Source organism: Idiotropiscis lumnitzeri, chromosome 19 (assembly GCF_059441095.1).
Source record: "Idiotropiscis lumnitzeri isolate Australia: NSW breed Sydney's pygmy pipehorse chromosome 19, RoL_Ilum_1.0, whole genome shotgun sequence".
Taxonomy (NCBI): domain Eukaryota; kingdom Metazoa; phylum Chordata; class Actinopteri; order Syngnathiformes; family Syngnathidae; genus Idiotropiscis; species Idiotropiscis lumnitzeri.
Genome location: NC_142409.1, coordinates 3,753,367 through 3,776,758, shown reverse-complemented (window position 1 = coordinate 3,776,758; position 23,392 = coordinate 3,753,367). Strand labels below are relative to the sequence as shown.

Below are 23,392 nucleotides of genomic sequence, written 5' to 3'. Positions count from 1 at the left end.
TTAAAAGTATTCCATTTTTGACAGGTTAAAAAAGAGTGCATCTATCGTATTGAACCTGGGGGGACACTGTAATTCAGTTTAGCCATAGCTTGTTGATGAGTATTCATTCAAACTTACAAAATAAACCTCTGTTGCCAAGATAGGGCTGAATCTAGTTATGTAACAGAAAAACTAATTGTTTTAAGTCTTTTTAAAAGTATTCCATTTTTGACAGGTTAAAAAAGAGTGCATCTATCGTATTGAACCTGGGGGGACACTGTAATTCAGTTTAGCCATAGCTTGTTGATGAGTATTCATTCAAACTTACAAAATAAACCTCTGTTGCCAAGATAGGGCTGAATCTAGTTATGTAACAGAAAAACTAATTGTTTTAAGTCTTTTTTAAAGTATTCCATTTTTGACAGGTTAAAAAAGAGTGCATCTATCGTATTTTGTCATTAATAAATAATGTGAGGAGGGCTGGGATTTAAATCCAGCCTTCCTGTGTGGGGTTTGCATGTTGTTCACGTACGTTTTCTCCAGTTAGTCCGGTTTCCGCCCACATTCCAAAAAGCATAATTGACCACTCTAAATTGTCCTCAGGTGTGATGGTTGTTTGTCTATGTGTGCCCTGCAATTGGCTGGCAACTAGTTCAAGGTATTGCCCGAAGATGGCTGGGATAGGTGCCAGCTCGGTTCATGGTTGGATTGATAAATAATGTGTCTAAATAAAATAAAATAAGTAAAATTAAATTAAAGGGTGTGACTAAAATTATACTTTGTAAATTGGATGGGAAAGAAAGTGGAAAAATAGTTTTAACTCAATCAAAGTGCTGAGAAATGGCAAGATTGGCTGTCAGATTGCAACTAAATAGATAACATGTATAGCTCACTGGAAAATCATGTTATTATTAAAAAAAAAAGAAAAGAAAAACATTGTCGTAGTCAATCAGACTCCACACATTAATTCATTTGCAATGAATGGACGGAATGGATGGAATCAAATTGATTATCAACAAAATTCACTTAACAGTTCAAACCCGTGCAAGAGACATAAACATCAATGACCAACAGAGGAAGACAGAACAGAGAAGACAGATGGGCCCCAAAACGTCGTCCCAATTTTCATAGATGAAGAAGAAAAACATAAGAAAGGAGAGGGGAAAAAACAAGTCCCAAGCTTTGTTTCTATAAGGAAGGGACACAGGATGGGATTGAAAAAAAAAAAAAACCTCTGCGAGAGTCACAGGACATGTGTTAGGGGAGGGGGTATCAGGCATAAAAGCAGAATAACATATCTGACTAATGTCAAATTACAGTTCTTATCTGTGAAGTCAAGTTATACCCTGCAAGGAAGGGATGCCACAACTAAGAGGAAAGGACAGGACAGGACAGGACAGGGGTAGTGAGCCAGGCAGTGCTGCTGGTGCATGATAGGAGTAGTGATATACAGTGAAACCCCGGTTATCGCGGTTAATGGGGACCGAGACCACCCGCGAAAACTGACAATCCACGAAGTAGCGGCGACCCTTCAAAAATGCTTAAAAAAAACCTATACAGGTATACAGTATACCCCCCTGTATACAGTACACCATATAGAATACGGGTAGAGAGAGAGAGAGAGTGAAATTCATGTTATAACAAAAAAAACAAATTATTATTAGAACTTTTTTTTTTTTATTCCCCAGCCATTATTTTTGTATTTATTCAATTACTTCTTTTTGTATTTATTTAATTACTTCGACTTTTACCTGCAGGTACGCCGTCCGGTGTGCCCTGCGAAATGAAAGGTGGCATTCTTCATTTATTTATTTATTCATTTATAACTGACAGCCTCGCGATCCGCTCGTGCCCGGGCGGAAGAGGTGCTCCTCTTCGGCTTAACTGCCACGCACGCCGGCAGGAGCTCTCGTACGGTCACGAACGGAGCGAAATGTCGCCCCGCTCGTGCCCGGGTGGAAGGTGCTCCTATTCGGCTTAACTGTGATGCACGCCTGCCCTCCTCCTCCGGAGCTTCCATTCGGTTAAACGTAGGGGCCGCTTGGAACCGCCCGTGCCCGGGGAACGTGCTCCTCTTCGTCCACTCTCCTCTTCGCCCACGCTCTTTTTCGGCGCACGCCGGCCGTCTAACCGCTCCAGCGCCCCGTCGTGCCGCTCGGCGAAACTACAATGCCCCCGCGGAGCGGAGCGAATGGAGAGCCCCGATCGTGCCCGGGCAAAAAAGTTTTTAATTTTTGAATATTTTTAGACCCGCGAAGCACTGAACCCGCGAAAGGTGAACCGCGAAGTAGCGGGGTTTCACTGTAGTGCCTAAACACCTGTAGGGACAAGAGAGCGCAGAGGAGATGACAGTCATGTATTATAATAAAGACATTGTGGATGGACATACATTCTACAGCTAAATCTGAGAGAATATTTACAGTATTTAAATTTATTGGTGAGTAAGCACTGTCCACTATTCCACTGGCCGACAATATTTGATGAAATATTTACATTAGTTAAACCTTGTCATATGCCCTTCAACATTTTTGCTTGAATGCCCTAAAAGGCAATCATATTTTACCTATTAAGAGTCTATTTATTTTCAAGCATTTATGACAAATAACTAAAAGAAATGTTGCGCATAAAGAGTTATTTACAGTAATAGATTAATTTACCTGCAGTTATGGACGAAAGAAAGAAAAAGAAAATCCTCTTTGTCATGCCGAGAATTTTCTTCATTTTTCAGCTGATAGAAATTTGATGCTGTTAAATATTTGAATAGGGTGGTGTTCAAAGAATTCACTGAAGAGTGTAAAAGCGGTAACTCAAACTTAGTCCTTGAGGAGAATCTTATCCAATTGGCTTTGATATGGACTTAATGAATAAGGAAATATAACCGTGGGTGTTGCTCAGGGAGTAACTAATTCATACATTCCAACAGAATTCCGTCCTCTGATGTCTCCCTCATCCGCCATTCCTCCGAGTTTCAATGGCATGCCTTAAAAGCAAACAAATAATTACGCAAATATTTTGCAGACCCATTCGAGTTATCGAGCCATTTTGGTTTTATGATAATTGACTTTGCTTACTTCTAGCATTGCTTCTCTGAAATGTGCTTTTGCTTTTGGTGTATTAACTGTCTTGGATTTGAGTATTCAAGAAATTTGGTTGTGGTTCATTGTTGTGGGCATTTCTTAGTATTGCCAAACTTTAAATGCAATGATGTTGCCAAGATACTTTCCTCAATTTGCTATGAATTTTTTTTAACAGCTCAATAAAAAAAAACACTGGTGAGTACACTTGCTAAAAATCTATCAATTTTCTATACATTCAGAATTCAATCATTTAATTGTTACAAATTTTACTCATTATAGTCCTTCAAGGGGAATTTAATTCACATACAATGTATGCCATTGCAAATGTTTTGACAATCTAAAAATCTAGACTTTAATGCAGGGGTGGGCAAACTTTTGGATTGACGGGCCACAATGGGTTCTAAAATTTGACAGAGAGGCCGGACCAGGAACAGATGGATGGAGTGTTTTGATAACGTCACCTCATCAGAGAGAGAAAATACATTAAACTTTAAATGAAAGTGAACAAAAGCATTACAATACATATGTGTTTGAAAAACCACAATATTTGGAAAATAAAACATTAACAAGGTTTATTCATTTAATTTTTTTCAAGTTCGGCGGGCCGGATCACAACGTTTAATTGGCTGCATGTGGCCCCCGGGCCGTAGTTTGCCCTCTCCTCATTTAATGTGTGCCAATCACGTTAGGACACATTTGCCCGTTCCGTGCTCCCACATTTTCTCACATCGTCTGGTTCCCCGAAATGTGGCTGCCGTCTAATCTTGCTTTCATGTCTTCTTTTCGTACAGTGGGTGTTCCACATTCTATTGTGAGAAAAGCTTTACAGAAGGAAACGGATACCTGCGACCGTGAGCCCTTGATCACAATGTGCTAGGTTGGTAGGGAACGTCCAGATCCATGGGCGAGAGCGAGAGCGGATGAACCGTAGTGCGTCTTTGAGCCTCCACATTTGGTAGACCCCCCACTGCCGGCTCTTGATACTATGATCGACCGTGAGAAAATGTGGCCTTAAGTTGAATAGGGAGGGGGAACAAAAATGGCAAAAATTCCTTGGCACACTATCTTTTGGGCATATGTGACCACCAGGAACATAGTGTAAATAAAGCTCAAAGATGGTGGCGGTGTGAGCACAGCTCAGAATATTCAATGTGGTGAAGGAAAACTGTAGTACCAGCAAAAGAAATCTGTGGCACCTGTACGGGGGTGAACAGATAGGTGCCGTTTGTTTCGTTAGCTTTTAAACAATTCAGAGCCACACACATGTTCACGAGTCAATAACATGAGTACCTACCGTCTTTCTGGACTATAAGCCGCTCCTTTTCCTAGATTTAGAACCATGCGGCTAATACAACAGTGCGGCTTTTCTGTGGATTTTTCTTTCACCGGTAGGGTTGCTCTGTAGTTTGGCAAATACACTAAATAAATCTTGATTTTTTTTTTTTCTCTTGGATCTGTTCTGTTTAAATTGGCAACATTGTTGCCGTGTTAAAAGGCACTGTTTTAACAATCTCTTTATGTACCTTTATGTGTATACTCAGTAAAAAATAGTTCTGTACATGCAGTAAACCAAATTTTTTTTCAACATAGAAAACTGCGGCTTATAGTCTGGTGCGGCTTGTATGTGTTTTTTGTTGGGGGGTTTTTGAGAGTTGCTGCGGCTTTTCTACATAGGCCTTATAGTCCGGAACATACATTCCTTTTTATTTCTTGCTGAGTATAAAGTCTCTCTCTCTCTCGCTCTCTCTCTCTCTCGCTGTGTGTGTGTGTGTGTGTGTGTGTAGGTTAGATGCATAAATGTACTCCGGATGTGTTGTATGACAAAAAAGGGTAAAAACAGATAATTCTGTCATGTTATATTCACATAAAATGTCTTGTAACCGCACGTTGGTCTGACTTGAGAAAGGTTGATGGCTATTTCCTGATAGAAAAGATAAGCAAACATTATCATTGCAGTACTTTTATCATTGCAGTATTTTTCTATCATTGCGGTACTTTTACTATTAGAGTACTTTTACCATTGCAGTACTTTTACCATTGCAGTACTTTCATCATTGCAGTATTTTTCTATCGTTGCAGTACTTTTACTATTACAGTACTTTTACCATTGCAGTATTTTCTATCATGCAGTACTTTTCTATCATTTCAGTACTCTTACCATTACAGTACTTTTATCATTGCAATATTTTTATGATTGCAGTATTTTCAATCATTCAGTAGTTTTTATCATTACAGCGTTTCCCCCTCCGTATAATGGACAAACATTAGGAGTGTTTCCTTACACTTAGATACGTTTATACTGTGTATATTTGCATGCTTTTTCTGAATGTCTGCTGCTAATGTTATACATTAACGGCTACATTACGCCGCCGACTCTGTGTGATCTATATCTTTGCTGCTGTAACACCTCAAATTTCCCCATTGTGGGACTAATAAAGGACATCTTATCTTATCTTATCTTATGAACATTTCTGAATAGCGTACGATTTTACTGCAGCTCTGCGTAGCAAAATGCTTCTGGGTTTGACACACTGCGTCTCTGAGGATTTTAAAAGGACGTATCGTTTAAGCGCTACAAGACTAAGCTACTGGTTAAAAGACTATGCATACTGGCACTTAAAAATTCGTAAGCATCATTAAAACTCCGTTTCCCCCCTGCTGACAAACATCTCTTTTCACATCCGTAATGAAAGCATGTCTGGTGCAGTGCTTTTTGGGATACTTTAGAGTGCTTCCTATTGACTGAAATGTTATTTGCCTTGATCTCGTCCTTCAGTTTCTTTCATATGATTCAAGGCAATTTCTCATCTTCAGTATTTAAAGGTTCGATGTTCGACAGACTTGCTGACAAATGAAAGAAAGGAGACGGGCAGATGGCATGGATGGATGGATGGATGGACATGAGGGACGATGGATATGTACAAGAGGAGGCAGAAAGTAAAGGAGGGCTGACACAGCACTGGGAAAAAGAGGCCAGCACATATCCTTCCTATCCCTCTCCCCATCTATCTTTCTGTACACTCCATCTATCTGGTGTCACTTTCAGTTTCTCCTGCTGAGGGCATAGGGAAGACATGACACTCAGATTGAAAGCTGGGCCTTCCTTTGCAGTTTTTTTTCTTCTTTTCTTTTTTTTACTGTGTGAGTTCCTCTGTTCCTTCTGTAAAATTGCATAATTAATCCGGTACGTCAGTGGTAAAATAAAGGCTCCATGTTTAATTTCCAATCTATAACATACAAACCTGACCATTTTTTTAAATGCTCACCCAGCCAATAAAGGACAACCCACCAATACTTCAGTAAAAAGCCGGACTGAAGAATTTACAGAAAGACTTGGATGTCGCCCTTTAATTGGTCCCTGAGGACAAAAATGAAATTCTGGCCTTCACTTATGATTGGGTAACCTGCTGGTTGTCAGTGCCATCGTTTTGCAGTCCATTGGCCACAATGTTTCAGTGTGATAGCGTAGTGCACAGTCGAGGCAGCTCCAAATTGTTTCTGACTGGCTAGTTTTCCTGTGGTTTAGTGCTGCCTATGTTGATCCTGCAGTGTTTTGCTGACCGTTAAAATAGCACAAGATGACCTCACTGCCCTTCATGCTCCCAAGAGTTCCAGCAGATAGACGGAAGGAATATTTTGTCAGCAAAATATTCTTGGAAGAAAAAAAAAAAATCCTGCAAAATACAAACAAGCATTCCTCATCGCAACAGATAACATATTTTGTTGCATAACAAAGGTGCCTCATTAGAACGAGGCAGACTAGTGACACTTTGTCATATGTGAAATCGCATGACTCCTTCTTGTGACTGGCTCCGTGTCAGCACTAGGATCATTCAAACGATCCAAATTTGTGTCATAATAATTTTCTGGCAAAATTTCTCCCTAATTATTAATGTACTATTTCAAAGGCGCAAAATCAGTGATAGCCAATCACCTCAGGTTTGACAAATCAGATTGAGCATGCTCATTTTTTATGTACAATACTCCTCCCAAATTAACTGTTTGGCAGTGATGTGCGTTTAGCAGCCGCAATCCTGGTTGTGGCCGGAACATAGTTGTAGTAGTAGAACTTCCGCATCTGTTAACGGTGAATTTAGCCTCAAATGTGTTTTAACGACTTTTCTAATTGTGTTTATCCAGGACTTGCTGTCATATTAAATTGCAAAAAAAAAAATCTGGATTCCCAGCTCAAAAATGACAAATTGAATGTGGAAAACCCTGCATGGACATGTACCACATTGATATCTAATGAGGGCTGTTCCCATTAATCATTTGTCTGTTCAAAATGAGCTGGACTATGCTGCAACCGTCCTTTGATGTCTTTTCAGTTGTTTATGACTACACTGTTCATTTTCATGCTAAATTTGATGTATTTAAAAAGGCAGCCTGGCTTGTTTTCGGGGAAACATCAGCACAGTGCAACAAGGTGATCATTAGGGAGTTCATAAAAGGCTTTATTCAGGGCTGCAGGGTCAGTGACAGTTACTTAGTTCTGTCCCTGTGCTTGCAGAAAATGAAACTACACTAATTTGACTCCAGCAGTGCATGCTTTGTATTTGTGAGCTATTAAACGACATTTTGTCTTTTTCTGCATGCTCCCATCGGATTAAAATCTACCGTGTCTTCTCCAGGTAAGTTTCTCTTTTTGTGTGTGCATGCATAGGTGTGTTTGTGTGTGTCGTCCTGGGGAGTAGCAATTGGTGACGCATTTTAATTTATATACAGTGAGTAGTTTCATTTTGAAACTGACACTTGGGTCTTTGTGGATGATTGATTTGCAAGGAAGTGAATTTTCATGATATTCTTCAAATTCTTATCACCACCACTGCTTTGTCTTCATATTTGTCCTCTATGTACTGCGGAACACCTTGAGCTTGTCTCAAGCAAGCGCCATTAATGTCATATACAGTTATGACCACCTTGTTTGCAACATATTGGACATCAACTTGTCAGCAACTCATTAGTAAGAACGCAAGTGCACGGAGCAGTTTGGTGCACAACCCCATCACCTTCCCCGCCTCCTCCCATCTTAATGAGACACATTTACAACACGCAACACAGAGCAGTTTCAAGTTTGTCCACGTTGTGACAGCCATTAGGAGACACAACCAGCTGGTGAGAGGGGACATTTAGGGAATGGGAAGGTGAGGAAGGAGATGGCTGAATGAAAGAGACGTAGATGAATGCAGCACAAAGGTGAAAGGCATCCACAACAACGGACCAAAGGAAATACTCACACAAAACGAGCACGCACTGAAATGTCTGCCCATTGTTGCTCCAGAGACTGAGATAAACTTGTATAATGCGTTATATGTTGTTTTATGAATTCCTTTGGCTCGCGTTAAAATTTAAATATAGAAAATGGTCATGAAGTGCATTTGTATTCTATGTAATACTTTAACATTGATTGTCCTAACATATATATATATATATATATATACATTTATATATATATACACACACATATATATATACATATATATATACATATATATATATATATATATATATATATATATATACACATATATATATATATATATACATATATATATATATATATATACATATATATATATATATATATACATATATACATATATATATATACATATATACATATATATATATATACACACATATACATATATATATATATATATATATATAAATTAGTGCTGTCAAGTGATTCTTTTTTTTAACTAATTAATCACAAAAGAATTCCATGATTAATCGGATTAATCACATTTTTCAACTACAATTTTTTGCGAAGCTTGTAAAAGATATTTACTTGAATAATATCTTGGAATTGATGAAAAATCACCGAAATATGAAGTATATTTGATTCAAAGACTGTTCTAATAGCGTTCTTTGATTCTTGAATCGAGCTAAATGGAGACATCATTGCAGGCATTTTTCGCGGAAATATTTCTCAAAACTGCCCACAAGCGCCACACTCACAGCAGTGTTGGTTTGCAAGGCCCAGTGGTAACTTGAACGCGGTTTTTGTTCTGAGACGTGCTAAAGATGTTCAGTTAATAAGGCAAAATATTTGCAAAGTATGCAAATTATTCTTTAAGTAAATCAAACTGAGTTAACTGAGTTAAAATGTTTTGGATTAATCACCTGAGTTGACGCTTTAATTTTGACAGCCCTATGAAATCAATGTATGAGGCAATTTGAAACACCCATCTGTCAAATGTTCCAATACTTTTTCTCACTAGGAAAGTGGGTGGATTTAAACAAAATTTGCACTGAGCAAAAAAAAAAAAAAAATGATCAAGAACATTTGTAATAGTTTAGCCGTGTCAACTCTGTGTGATTACGTTATCAATAAAGTACACCTAATATTTAACTCGACTATATTCCAACTGTATGGACATAAATGATATCATTGAGTGTACTGATGTTTATATGCTGGAAACATAAAATTCCAATCGACATCGAAGAGCATAAACAAAAAAAAAAAAAGAAGAAACAACAAACAATTATACAAACCTTTTATTTTTCTCAAGATAAAGGAAAGGTCATAGAATATCTTTTTCGGAGTGTGTGGCTTCACATTTACATGATACTGTACAGAGATTCAAGTATGATGGTTCACATTGCGCAACATTCACTCACCTACTTCCGAGTGCGTTCATTTTGGATACTGTAGTTCAAATCAAAACCAAGTGTCTGAGTGCAAATGAGTGAAAGCATAGGGGAACGATGGTGTCAAAAATTGGAGTGATGATCCGAAGTGTGAGGGAGATGACAGTCAGCGGACAAGGCGACAGCGATGCGAGAAAAAAAGAAATGGCTGCCAATGAGAAATACTTAACAGTGAGTGAGCAGCAAAATATAAAACAAGTGGAGACAGGTGACAATTGAAAAAGGTTCGAAATAGAAGAGCGAGCCGGCACGGGTGGGGGGAGATGTGACGGTAGCTCAGAAAGATATTTTCGGGGTGAATTGATGCAACAAAGCTGAGTGAGTATTGGACTGATGAGAGGTTTTCTTTTTGTTTGGTTTTCCAAGCTTGCTTTAAAAAGACCTCTGGGACAAAATAGATAAAAGTGTGCCTTTTTTCCTCTGGCAGAGATTGTTCCATTTAAATAAATGTGTGTGTCTTTCGTGGATTGCCTTGAGCCAGTCAACCTACATACTTCAAGGTAAATCAACAAAGTAAGATTGTTTGAGCTTGAAAATTAACATTGTAATACCCCCGGTGAGAGAAGCGCTGAGCAAAATAAACAACACTTCACTTATTCCTTTCACTTGTTAATCTGTTTTGGGAAACATTTTGACGCTCCGCTCTCATGGTTGAAGATGTAAGTTGGCTTCTAAACTGCATTTGGGAAAAATTTAACCTACACACGATGGCCTGACAATTTAGATTTCATCAACGATTAAGCAGCTGTTTTCATTTGGTCCATGTATTTGATTTTGTAAATTCAACTTCTGTGAGCAAGCTTTTATATTTTGCATATAGTCTTTCTGGTATTCATGCTAAATTTTTACACAGTTGCTTCAACATGCAGTGCTATATTTATCGTTGGCTGTTTCTAAATACGTTTTAAGATTGGAATCAGGATGAAATATATATATTTTTTTACAACTCAATCCTCTTGGTCTGTCCGTTTTTTTTTTTTTTTTAAATTATAGACCAATCTGACGTGTTGAAAATGTCTTTCTAACTTTCACACTCATCTTAATGGCTCAACTTAATGTTTTTTTCTTTCTCAAATGTATTTTGGAGTTGCTACCCTCTGAGTGCATCCAACAACTAGCATGTGCAGGCTTAAAGCTACGTACACTGTAAAAAATGGGCAGTAATGTTTATTTGAAAAATCCAAATTTTTTTCACTTAAAAAAAAATCTAAATACATTTTACAAAAAAAGTTTTTAATACATTTTTTTAAGTTTGTCCAATTTAAAAAATTCAGCCCAAGGATAAAGCCATTTATAGATTTTTTTTTTTTTTTTACACAGCACATTTTATAAACCAGGGAACTCTACACCTGAGACAATCCACTACTACTGCGCATTGGTAAATTACTGGTGTCAGGTGGAAACCTCGGAATTCTACCTTCAAATCGACTTTTTGGCCTCCTTTTGGAGATGCCAGCAATATACTCACCCACAGTCGCAGAGCCACAGCCAAGTAAATATCACTTCCCATTTCTTAGAGTTGGTGGATGTGCGAGGCCTCGCTCAACTACATAGAACACCATCTATGACCTTGTTAAATGCAACCAGCGGGGAACAAGCTTGTTTGTCAACAAATGAATTTACGCGTGTTCAACTTCTATTTTGAAGTGAGATTGTTTGGATGTGTCACAAATGCTAACTTGTCTGTCAACTCGCTCACTCTTACGCCGTTTGGTGAGGCAGCTTCAGAGCAGACTTGGGTTATTTTGAAATCAGAGAGTGCTATTATAGTTTGAGGGGAACAAGGGTCTGAAAAAAAAAAACAAGGATAAGAACAAAACAGTTATTATGATAATACATTGAAAGGTTGTGTGCAATTGTTCATAAAGATAAAAAATGTAGTTACTGTAAAATATCAAAATCATAAATAGACATGGGAATTTATACTGAATCTATAATTCCAGAGTCTTTAATAATGTTTTGGGCTTGAGTTTATTCGTTTCTCTCCTTTAGTTTTATTCCTTTTTCATTTATAGTATTGAAATGTGGGCCTTCACGTCGGGCTCATGTAGTTATTTTGAGCATACATGCAGAAAAAGGGCTCTTTGATTTTAGTTTGTTATAGTTTGCGTTATTATATATATATATATATATATATATATATATATATATAAATAAATGTAAAATATGATTTCTAATAATTTTTAGAGAATAAGGGGTTGGACTAGATAAGTCTTTTTACTTTTTTTTTTCCTACAATCTTTTTTCTTACTTTTTACTTCCATGACTTCTGTTGTGTTGCGTATGTTCACTCAATCAGTCTATCAATTTTAGAAGTATCTTTTGGCTTTCGTATAGTTTGTTAGTCTTTGTTGCTCCCGTTTACGTACCGCTACAGTACACCTCTTTTGCCACTCCAACCGCTATCCCCTCAAAATAAACAAAATGTAACGATGCCTAATGTAAAATTAAACGATCAAAGCTCCATTTGACAAGATAGTTCTACCGTTGGTTACTTTGTGACCCAAACAATGTCAGAAAATTAATCGGTTTCTATGTGTCCTTTACACTGCTATATCCCAACTTTGCCAGTTGGGAGTAAAATAACGTATTTGTGTCCCATCAACCATGCACAACAATTTGATATCTTATCAAAATGGCGTAAACCACTTGGCTGCATCCAGTAGAGATGATATCGATTCAGTTTCAACGACCTTGTGACTATGGTACTGCACATCCATGAAGCCCTTTGCAAGAATGAAAAACAGCAGTTCCAAATATTCAATGAGACAGTTTCCCCATCCTATTGCAGGTATTAAATAAGCATAATAATAAATTGATAACCATTTTCTTCCTGTAGTATAAACCCTAGAGAATGGGTTCCTTGCTCCCATTAACACCGGTGCTGTTCCTGCCTTTGCTGTAACAGATTACTGTTATTCGCACGTTCTCCATGCAGAGCAGCAAGGGGTAGTCGAACGCATGCACAAACACAAAAGTAAAATAAAATGTAGCGCATACCTTCAACGACTCTTAATTATATTTCCATTGTTGGTGTATTTATCTGATAGTAGAAAATGAATGCATTAGATGGAGTTGATTAACAAACAGAATACGAAATAAACCTTGAATTATCTGCTCTCTGCGACTGCGACTCACTAATCACATAACGCAACTTAGTGAATGTTAAATTAGTACAAAACATATTCCACAGTGGGGGCTTGATGAGGAGTGAGGGGACCAAAAATGATGAGTTCGATATCATGCTCCAGTAAATGCACTTGTAGCTCCAGAGAGCAGGTTTTTTTTTTTTTTTTTTTTTTGGGACAATCAAAATCAATTATAACCTGCAAAGACTAATTGTATTGCATGCGATCTTTCTGATGTAAAGCATAGGCAATTGTCATGTGTGCGGGTGGTAGAGAGTGAATGACGAAGAACTGATTGACATTTTTACAAAAAAATGCAATGCGATTCAATATCTGACATTGTAACGCTCATCAGAGGCTTTCAATGTACAAATTATGTATTACATATTTAAATTAATCGTCAGTATACATTTTTGAAAGTATCATTCTACTTTGTCACTTAAACAAACACACCGGTCAAAATTCATATTCCAGTATTCAATTAATCAGTGTGTATGAGGAATAAAAGAGCAAACATCGATGGCATTTGATTTCCTGAAAATATGTTTGAGTGGATTAAGTATCAAAGCAATTCCTTACCCAGTGCGCAGCCATATTGGAAATTTTGGACCGCTTCGGTGCTGGACAAACACGTACATTATAAAGAGAATTTTAAAATTCAACCGACTCAGGGCAGAGGATGAGTAAAATTATGAAAATTTAGTTTATTCCGATTGGACATTTGCCAGGATCGCTGATTGTTGCTGCTTTTACTGGCTTGACTAGTTAGTTCAGCCGCCGAATTGAAAACTCACCATTGGTAGACCTACTGTGCTCAAGTGTTTTCAGTCGGAGATATTTCCAAGATTTATTTATTTATTGAGTGGAAAGTACACACGGATAGATAAAGTATCCTCAAAACTGAGATTACAACTGTATTGTAACCAAAGTCATACCTCACAGTGTTACTAAGTTCCAAGCGAGAAAATTTTGCATGACTTTCCATTAATCAAAATGTTGAACCAACTTTAAAGAGAACTTTTGGATGATCTTGGCTATTTCATCCGGTACTAAAGTTTTAGCCAGCCAAACCATCTCGCTTTTGACACTTTCATGAAAATACCAGTTCAGGCTGAAGGAGAGCACGCCCTCCCACTTTGTTCCCCTTTGTTACGAAAGCCACTCAAGGTTCCATGCTTCCGTGTCTTTTATTCCACCCCAAGACTCCTTTTGATGTTCTACCCAATTAATTTTGCCTTGGGATAACGATTCAAACATTATTATTTCAAGCTAACCTATCTTTCCATTTGAAGACGTTTGTCGGATCCTTTTCAATCTTCATAGAAGTAACTTGAAGTGCTTGTACTTTTCTATTCATCTGTGCCCTTGGAATCTTTTCATGTCTGTCAGGCCCAGTGGACAGAATAATTAAATAGAATTGTATGTTAAATATAAAGTTGTCAACAAGACTCGATCTGAATTCAAATTGGAGAAAACAGAATTGGCATCGCATTTATAAATTTGTGTCCTGTTGCTTTTTAAAACATTCTTCATATTTCACACCGCAGCTTCACCCTGCATGTATAAGAAATACTTTTTTTTACATGTGATGTTTGGAATTATTTTTTTTTTTGGAGTATCTAGAGCACGGGTGGGCAAATTTTTCACTGGCGGGCCACAATGGGTGCTAAGGTTTGACAAAGGAGCAGGTCCAGGAGCAAATGGATGGAGTGTTTTGGTAACCTCACCTCATCGGAGAAAAAAAATAAATGTAATTTTCAATGAAAATGAACAAAAGCATTACAACAATATATATGTCTTTGAAAAAACACAGAATTGAGAAAATAAACCAATAAGGTTTCATTTTTTCTTTTTTTAAATTCGGCAGGCCAGATTAAAACGTTTGACAGGCCGCATGTGGCCCCTGGGCCGTAGTTTGCCCATGCCTGATCTAGAAGTTAGTTATTAAACATTTCATCTATTGTGCTGAAGAAATTATGAAACATAACATTTGATGCCCCGCCCCCATTTTCCAGTAGTTTGACAACAAAACAAAAGATATTTTTGGGGCTCCGTTAAAAGCATTTTAGGGGGCACTATAGAACAAGTTTTTATATTAATTTATGGCAACTTTAAAATATCACATTTTTCATCTAGCCCGATGTCTGCGCAAAGTTTGGAGAGTTTTATTTCATATTTTGGCCAAATCATTGTAGAAAATATGGAATAATAATTCTTGCAGGGAATTTTCAGATATAAATAGAGTTCGTTACAGATCATTTTTAATTAATTTTACAGGAGTAAATGCAAATGAGCTACTGGTTATACACCCAACAAATAAATGGTTGCCACTTTCTTCATGGAGGTCTCGTTGTACTCATTTAGAGTTGCTAATAGCTTTTAACACCAATGCTTTAACTTGAGCTTTTAATGGAAATTATCTAAAAATAAATGTTTTATTTATGGGGTACCTTTACAAAGTCCTTCCCATTATGTCACCCACCCCAGTGGCACTGTGTGCCTTTTTAAATAAACTGAGGAGACAAACGGTGACACGTCTTGAAAAACACATTAAGCTGTCAAAGAGCAGCACGTTAGAATGTGTTCAGTGCAGAACTGAGGCGGGAACACTTGATCCAAGATGTTGGATGTCTCCGATGGCTGCACAGGTGGGAAAGTGAGGATATGATAACGTCCTGTAAAATGTGCAGAAAATAAGTCAACTTGTGTGGGCTAAAATGTGTTCGCTTTGATGTGCTTGTTCTTTATCTTTTTTTGCGGAACTATTTATGTGTTGTGGCTTCTGCTTACATGTGTTTGCTCATTCGGATGCTCGCTGCAATAATAGAAGCTGTCCTGCAGCACGCTGTCTGCTTTTTGCAGCCGGGAAGCTGTCATCAACAATCTGCTTCAGCAAGCATGGCAGCGGCGGGGGCTCTATAGGCTCCAGACAGATTCATGCTAAATACATCAGCCCATCTGTTTAATACACTCAAATCAAAATGAGCAATGGTTATCTCGTGTGACATTTTGACGGCGGTGTGACAACAGGTTGGCAAAGGAAACTGACCCGGGACTCTGCATTTGACACTGAACGATGATACCAACGTGAAAATGGAGAGAAATCGTTTTCACCTTCAAAGAAGCTCACATATTCATGTCATCATATTGTATTAATTTATTAAACAACTTTGCTTTAAAACTGGACGACTATGAAGCACCAAAAATTGATCTCTGTACAAATGCCCAAACTCAGGCAGCAACACACTCTACAATCAGAACACACGCGGTGCTAATCAAGAAGTAGACAACATTGGGGAACTGACACCTTCTCTTTAAATCAACCCTTAGCTCCAACACTGGTTGACTGCAGGAGACTTGTTCTAGTTGCATTGGGCCTTGTTTGATTTTTCTTCCACTTTGACAAATGTGTGAAATAGGTTTATTGGGATGGTCATGTCTTCAAACCTTCCAGGGAGTCCAGATTTCCCGATGTTCTTCGGCCATCCCTTCAATAGCTGTTCAATGCTGTTCGCATCCTTCAATGGCTCCCAAAAAGATGGAATTGTCCTTGATGGATGGAATGACCTCTTTGTATGAGCAGGCTCCATGTCATCCGAGTGCGTTTTTTGTCCCAACTTGCTCTTGATATGGAGGAAGTTGTAGTTCATCCATATTGCTGGCTTTCGGGCACCAGATTCCATTGTTGGACCTCAGGAGACCTTCTCCAGGTAATGAGAAGGTTCATGTCCATGATGACCACAATTGGGGTGTCTGTACATCTGGTGGAAAATCCTCTCTCACTGTGTGATTAGGTCTCTGGATAGTACTTCAAAGATGTTCTGATATGATCATGCCAATGGATCGGCAAAACTATAATATTATTACTATAGTATTAAAACCAAAATAAAGTTAACCGAGGGACAGACTCACCACTACATTTGGGCAACATGACGCGATATAGGGCCTGGGATATTTGACGATAGTCATAAACCGACAACGAAAACAAGGAACTAAATACAAACAAGACAGACAGTAGGGACACACCTGAACGTGACACGAGCAGATGGAGTGAACTGATTGACTGATATGCAAGGGGAGTAAGGATCATGAGAATAGTGGAGACAAAGACATAACAACAAAACCAAGCAACCAAAAATCGACTCACAACAGGATATGGGAACGATCTAGACCGGGTACTTCATATGGCGGACAACAGTCCTGGTCCAGACCAAGTTAAAGTCTTGTGCGGACCGACAATTGCCTTTAAATAAAGATAAAGGCCGGTGTCACATAAAATTAAACGAGAAACACACATTATTAGTGTAGCTCAGGGGTGGGCAAACATTTTGATTGACGGGCCACAATGAGTGCTAAAATTGGACAGAGGGGCCGGACCAGGAGCAAATGGATGGAGTGTTTTATTACCTCACCTCATTGTAGAAAGAAATAAATTTAATTTTAAAGGAAAGTGAGCAAAAACATGACAACAATATATATATGTCTTTGAAAAACCATAGTATTTAGAAAAAAATATCAAGGTTTATTCATTTAATTTTTTTCAAATTCGGCGGGCCGGATTAAAACGTTTAATGGGCCGCATGTGGCCCTCGGGCCATAGTTTGCCCACGCCTGGTTTAGCTCATGTTGTGATGAGCCAATCAAATCATTTGTTCACCAAAAGAGGTTTTCCAGGAAACACTCCAATTGTTTCAAAGTTCAGAACCCTGACTCAGAAAACAATAATAATGACTGGACTGACCAGTATTTTTCTGTCCTTCCAGAAGCTGCCTCAAAACCATTGTGTCTCTTATATTGCATAAATGACCTTGGTGTTGACAGGGAGCAGGACCTCTGAGCCAAGAACTTGTAGCAACTGAGTGCCCGGTACAATAGAGTACAAGGCTGACCAGCCAACACGGAGCAAGTAAATGTTCACTCGATATAGTGTGGATGTTTAATCAGAATATGCGGTACAGGCAATGGAAGGATTTGGGTCTGTTTGGTTTTGGAAACTGGATTGTAATTTGCCCATCACTGATGAGCAATTCTAACAGCCAAGCACTAGTAGGACGTCAGCAAAAACAATTATGTACCACTAAACCCACTTTGTGACACTGACAATCAATATACTCTCAGAATGTTGACGTCGGAGAGCCTATCGGGGGAAATAGAAAAAGCATTTAGTTCGTTGCTGGATAGATGCTGGAAGGAGTGTTGCTGGATCAATTAAGATCAGTAATATGAGTCAGGACCCGCGTCGCTTTGAATAAAGCTGTGCTGCCTAGCTAGTTCCCTTGCTAAGAGGAGTTGATTTAATTGGGCGATGATATTTAAGGTGTCGGGTGGGGAAAAACAATTGCACATGCCATTGAGATAAAGAACAAAACCTAATCTTGCCAAGGGCTACAAAAAGCATGTTGAGAATGAATGTGGAGTTCTTGTTTTTGTTCTATTATGTAGACTTCTGAATTGGAATACTTGGATAAAACAGGCAAGGTTAACTGACCAGTTGGTCTCATACAAACAATTTCTCATCTTTCCGAATTCATGTATTACATGAATGGTTTAGGTGGTTTTGGAGTCAGGTTTAAGACCACACATATGCATATACCATTTGCCATTTAATGGACAAGATAACGTCAAATGATGATTTTCTCTCTCTATAATTATGCAAATATTTTAAATCAAATGATTAAGAAATGTGTTTGATAGTTTATTACTCTCTAAAATGTTGCATTGCGCCCATGTAAAATACCATTTTTAAATATTATTTATTTAGAATTTTTATCAGGGGGGTGAACTAGATAAGTGGAGTTATATCACTAACAAGTAACAAACAAGACATATCCTGAAGTTTGCAGGGTATTTTATCAACATAAGATTATGGGGCTGACTGGCTGAAACAACCACATTCAGCAACAACAACGTGGGATCTCTTCAACATGCTGGTCACACACACTGCTCTGGGAAAGGCAGTCCACTCCCCCAACCACAGTTGCAGCAAGTAAGCCCGCATGTCCAAGAAATAAAGTGTTCAGATGGGGATAAATTCAGAATTTGTGGCAGGTCACTCTAATATTTGTACTCCCAAATTCTGGGAAGTGTCTGATAAACACCACTTTTGGGCGACATGCAGCGGCGCAGCATTGGATTTTGAAATTGGGGAGAGCGAGGACCAAGTGAAAAAATCTCTTTTCTCTCACTTTTCTGTGGCTTTTTCTTGCGCCACTGGTAGTGGCGCTCTATTGTTCAGAAAATACGCAAAATAAATCTCGATTTTTTTTTTTTTATTTCTCTTGGAACTTTTCTGTTTTAATTAGCAAAGTAGTCGTTTTTTTTTTTTTCCCAAAAAAGAGTTGCCGCGACTTAAATACATACGCCTTATAGACCGGAAAATACAGTACTTTTTTTTCTTGCTGAGTCCAAAATGTTTATTGTGTAAAAAAACAGAAAGAATACTGTAGATTCTCTTATGAAAGAAAGAAAACATAAAGTCTCTCTCTCTCTCTCTCTCTCTCTCTCTCTCTCTCTCTCTCTCTCTCTCTCTATATATATATATATATATATATATATATATATATATATATATATATGATCTCAATGGCATTTTTCTTATAAGAAGTTCTCGAAACTTATACGGTACATTAAGTTATATAAGTGCCACACTATATATATATATATATATATATATATATATATAGAGAGAGAGAGAGAGAGAGAGAGAGATATATAGATAGATAGATATATAGATATATATATAGATATACACACACATGCATGCACACCCCTGCACGCATAAACACACACACTTGTGTAAATCATTTTTCATTTTTTTGTGCGACTCTCCAATGGGAAGAGAATATTAGTCCTCTGTTGTGCTGGAGATTTTTATCACCTTATTTGGTGAAAGTGGGTGATGGACTTTATGCATCTAGTGGGGATGTTTACCCCATGTCATTGTCATTATGAAAAACCGCGCCGCAGTTGCTGGTACAATGGATGATGGCACTAAAACTCGGTCGATGATCCCTGATGTATGTTCATGACAACAAAGTGATCTACATATCAATGCATACGCGCTAACCAAAGTCAGACACACTTAGCCGCAGGCAAACATGAGCAGACGCCCACATGCAATACAATGAATTGCTTTCCACCAAGGGTCATTATTTGTTATGTTTTTGCCATTTGTGGTCTGCGCGTCAGCTTGGGTTCATAATGACATACAGTGCGGTACTATATGGTACAAGATCTGTTGTATTTGTTGTTTAGTGAGATATTCGTGCGTAGGGTGCATTTATATCCCGTTTGATTAGCGCTGGAAAGGGAACAACACTCCAGCTCAAATATTATATTTTTTTCCGCAGGCGTGTTTCAGGGACTTTTTTTTGTGTATTGTATCAGAGAACAGTGTGTTGCCAAAGGCTCCCAAGAGTCTACACGCTGCACTGTGCCTTTGTCGCTCCTTCCATTCACTGCTAACAAGGCACGCTCCCTATTTTCTCTTCCTTCTTCATCTTGCGACACCACAGACACATCGTGTTCTGAATAGCCAGTCCGTGTAACGTTGGGAGGAACAAGTGAGGTGGAAATAAAGGGGGAAAAAAATGCTTGCACTTTGACCTTTCGTCCAGTTTTCTACACAGGTAGCAAAAGATGAATGTTGGCTTCATATATGTAATCCAATTTCCTCAACGTATTAAAACTTTTTGTGCATTACTTCAACCCTACTTTTTGTTACTTTTTATCCTTTTGTATTTCCCCCCTATCTTTATTATTTAACACTCTTTATGACCTCACAAAATGAAATTTTCACCCACGCGGGGTCTCCAACTGGCACGGCGCTGAATCACTCACAACACAAGAAAAGCATGGAGAATGTTTTAGATTACCCCTTGCAAAGTTTTTTTTTTAATTAAAAGCAATATGTCTGAGCGCTATCAATATTACAAACTGCAGATGTCTGATGGCGACGCTGTACCTCATCAAGCAAACAGAAGACTGCAATTAAACAACACTTTCAACTTATCGTTATTTTAGAAGACGGCACATTATTGCTTTCAGAGGTTTTCCTTTAATCACAAAGAGTTCGCCAGATCAGCTGCGCCTTTTAACAGTTTTAAGAATTCAATGGAATTTTCATTCTACGCCTCAAACTTCTGTCTTAGCTCCTTTTATGGTGTCTGCAAATTGGTTCATTGCGCAACAAATGATAGATGAGAAATTAATCATCACTGTTATTGAAAAACAAATGTTCTTTATTTGCAAGCAAAAGTTTTAAATATTGACTTTTTGAGAATCTACATCAGCTATGGGCAAACTACGGCCCGAGGGCCACATGCGGCCCGTTAAACGGTTAAATCCGGCCCACCGAATTTGGGAATAAAATAATTTAATAAACCTTGCTAATGTTTTATTTTCTAAAAACTGTTTTTTCAAAGACATATATGTTGTCATCATGCTTTTGTTCACATCCATTGAAAATTAAATGTATTTATTTTCTCCGATGAGATGAGGCTACCAAAACACTCCATCCATCTGCTCCTGGTCCGGCCCCATTGTCCAATTTTAGAACCCATTTTGGCCCGCCAAGCAAAAATTTGCCCACCCCTGCTCTACATTCATCAACAATTCTTTTAAAAGCCTTTTCGCTAAGAATTATAATTTCTTTAAATGACAATGCAAACCAAACTTACGAGGTGCGTTCATTACCTTGAGATATTTTGCAACCTTTTTGAGTCATATTTTCAGAATGTTCTGAACTCCTCTCAACCTCCCCAGACTGATACTGTATGCTTGTTTTTTTTTTTTTGTTTTGTTTTTTTCAAACTAAAATGGAAATTAAATTAAAAAAGCCTCTGACGTTGTTTTTCCTCAGTTACTTATAAATGTCAATCACTAATCCGGGTTAACATATTCGTACGTCTTGAATGTAGTATGTAGAGTGCATGACAGACATGGCTTGGACTGTGCCGGATTAGCAAGGAATACATAGTTGCCAGGTCAAACTATCGTGTTGAAGAAGTGTAAGTGACGTGTTTATTACGCTTTGGACAAATGTCAAACTTTGAGCTTGTCATGAAGATAAACAACACCATCGGCTATGCCCTTTCAGTCATGTGGGCAATTAATCATGCACTGCTTGATCACAGTTGCTAATATTCAGACTCAGTCAGGTGTCAAGTTGAAGCCTTGTGGCAATTCAAATGTATTCTAATATATCTCTTTCTGACACTTGTATATTCTATTATTGACAAGGTTATATGCTCCATTTATTTTCTTTTCTTCCTTATTTGATTCAAATAATTGCTGGAATCGTTTTTCTTCCATTTTTTTTTCTACCACTTGTCACCACGTTACTCGTATTATGTATCGCGATCGTGTTTCCTACTATAAAAATCAATTCCCTTCATATCGAGTGTCTGAAAATCTTTATCTTAAGATGGATAGAGGCAATGAAAGAGTGGGACTCGATCATGAATGGCTTGTGGGGGAAAGAGTGCGCCAAATATCAAGCAAACGCCACACGCAGAGTTGGAATAAAGGGTGCATAAGGAAACATTTCAAGACAAAACAGCAGAGCATCGCTTGCGACAGAGAAGCACAATGCAACAGTTTCAGACATTTTCTAATCCTCTGTATTGGCAGGAAACGCAATAATCCAGAGGCAGCCGATGTTAACATCGCTTGCTCCTGAAACATTAGTTAATACGTGAGAAGCAAACACGCTAAGTGCTTATTGCCACAACACAAACAAAGCTAACCACCATAAGCCTCATTTGCTATTGCTGGGCCACGAGCACTTCTAATTCCTGCACACGCCGCCAGGTATTACCGAATTGGAGAACAATGCTAAATCCCCTTCAGCGAACCCCAGTCACTGCAGAGCTTTAGCACAGCTTGTGTTCCCATTAGTCTTCCACTATATAGATGTGCGCACACACCGCAAGATTCAAAATACACATTTCGTGATTCTCATTAACCCGTGGGAGGCCCGGTGTGGCTGCGAGAGAGAACCCTCATTTGTCAGCCTGCTGTGGATCTTTAGCAAATGGAGTTCAACTCTAATTACTTCTGGACTTTCCCAAGCTAAAGCATCGGTACCATTTACTTGTGTGTGCTATCTCTCGTATGCGTCCTCGCAAACATTTAAGTTGTACGCATGTATTTTTTTTTCCTTTGCAAAGGCTGTTTTCATAGTCTAATTTCTAGCCAAATTATTATTCCATCACTCGAGGATAAAAAAAGCCACAAGAAGTTAGTAGTCCATCCATATGAATTGAGACACAATTGTAAAAAAAAAAAATGTGCATGACGTAAATGCAACCGACATCAGTCAAAAGAGTAAGAAAATATCGTCAGCAAAGGCACCATCATCGCAGACCACATTATGGTACAATCACTCCCGACATTCGTCCTTGTACTTTGTCCACGTACGTATAATAAACGCCCACACTCAAATAGACCTTCCTCTTCAAATCATTGCAAAGACTGACACAACGCCATTAAATTCTTAGTTGAACTCAAAATGCAAGCAGCACCAAAACTAAACAAGTAAACAGAATCTCAGAT

General features: G+C 38.2%; 1 protein-coding gene and 1 long non-coding RNA gene across 3 annotated transcripts in view; one reads left to right on the top strand and one right to left on the bottom strand.

Annotated features, from left to right (window-relative positions):
• cntnap2a (contactin associated protein 2a) overlaps positions 1-23,392 on the top strand; it is a 249,149-nt gene that overhangs the window by 53,298 nt on the left and 172,459 nt on the right. The window lies entirely within an intron of this gene.
• The window catches only part of LOC148318170 (uncharacterized), a 44,794-nt gene continuing 37,774 nt past the window's right edge, over positions 16,373-23,392 (bottom strand). The window contains exon 3 of the long non-coding RNA XR_015839907.1: positions 16,373-16,690. This is a non-coding gene — a long non-coding RNA (uncharacterized LOC148318170). The remainder of the gene's footprint in view (positions 16,691-23,392) is intronic.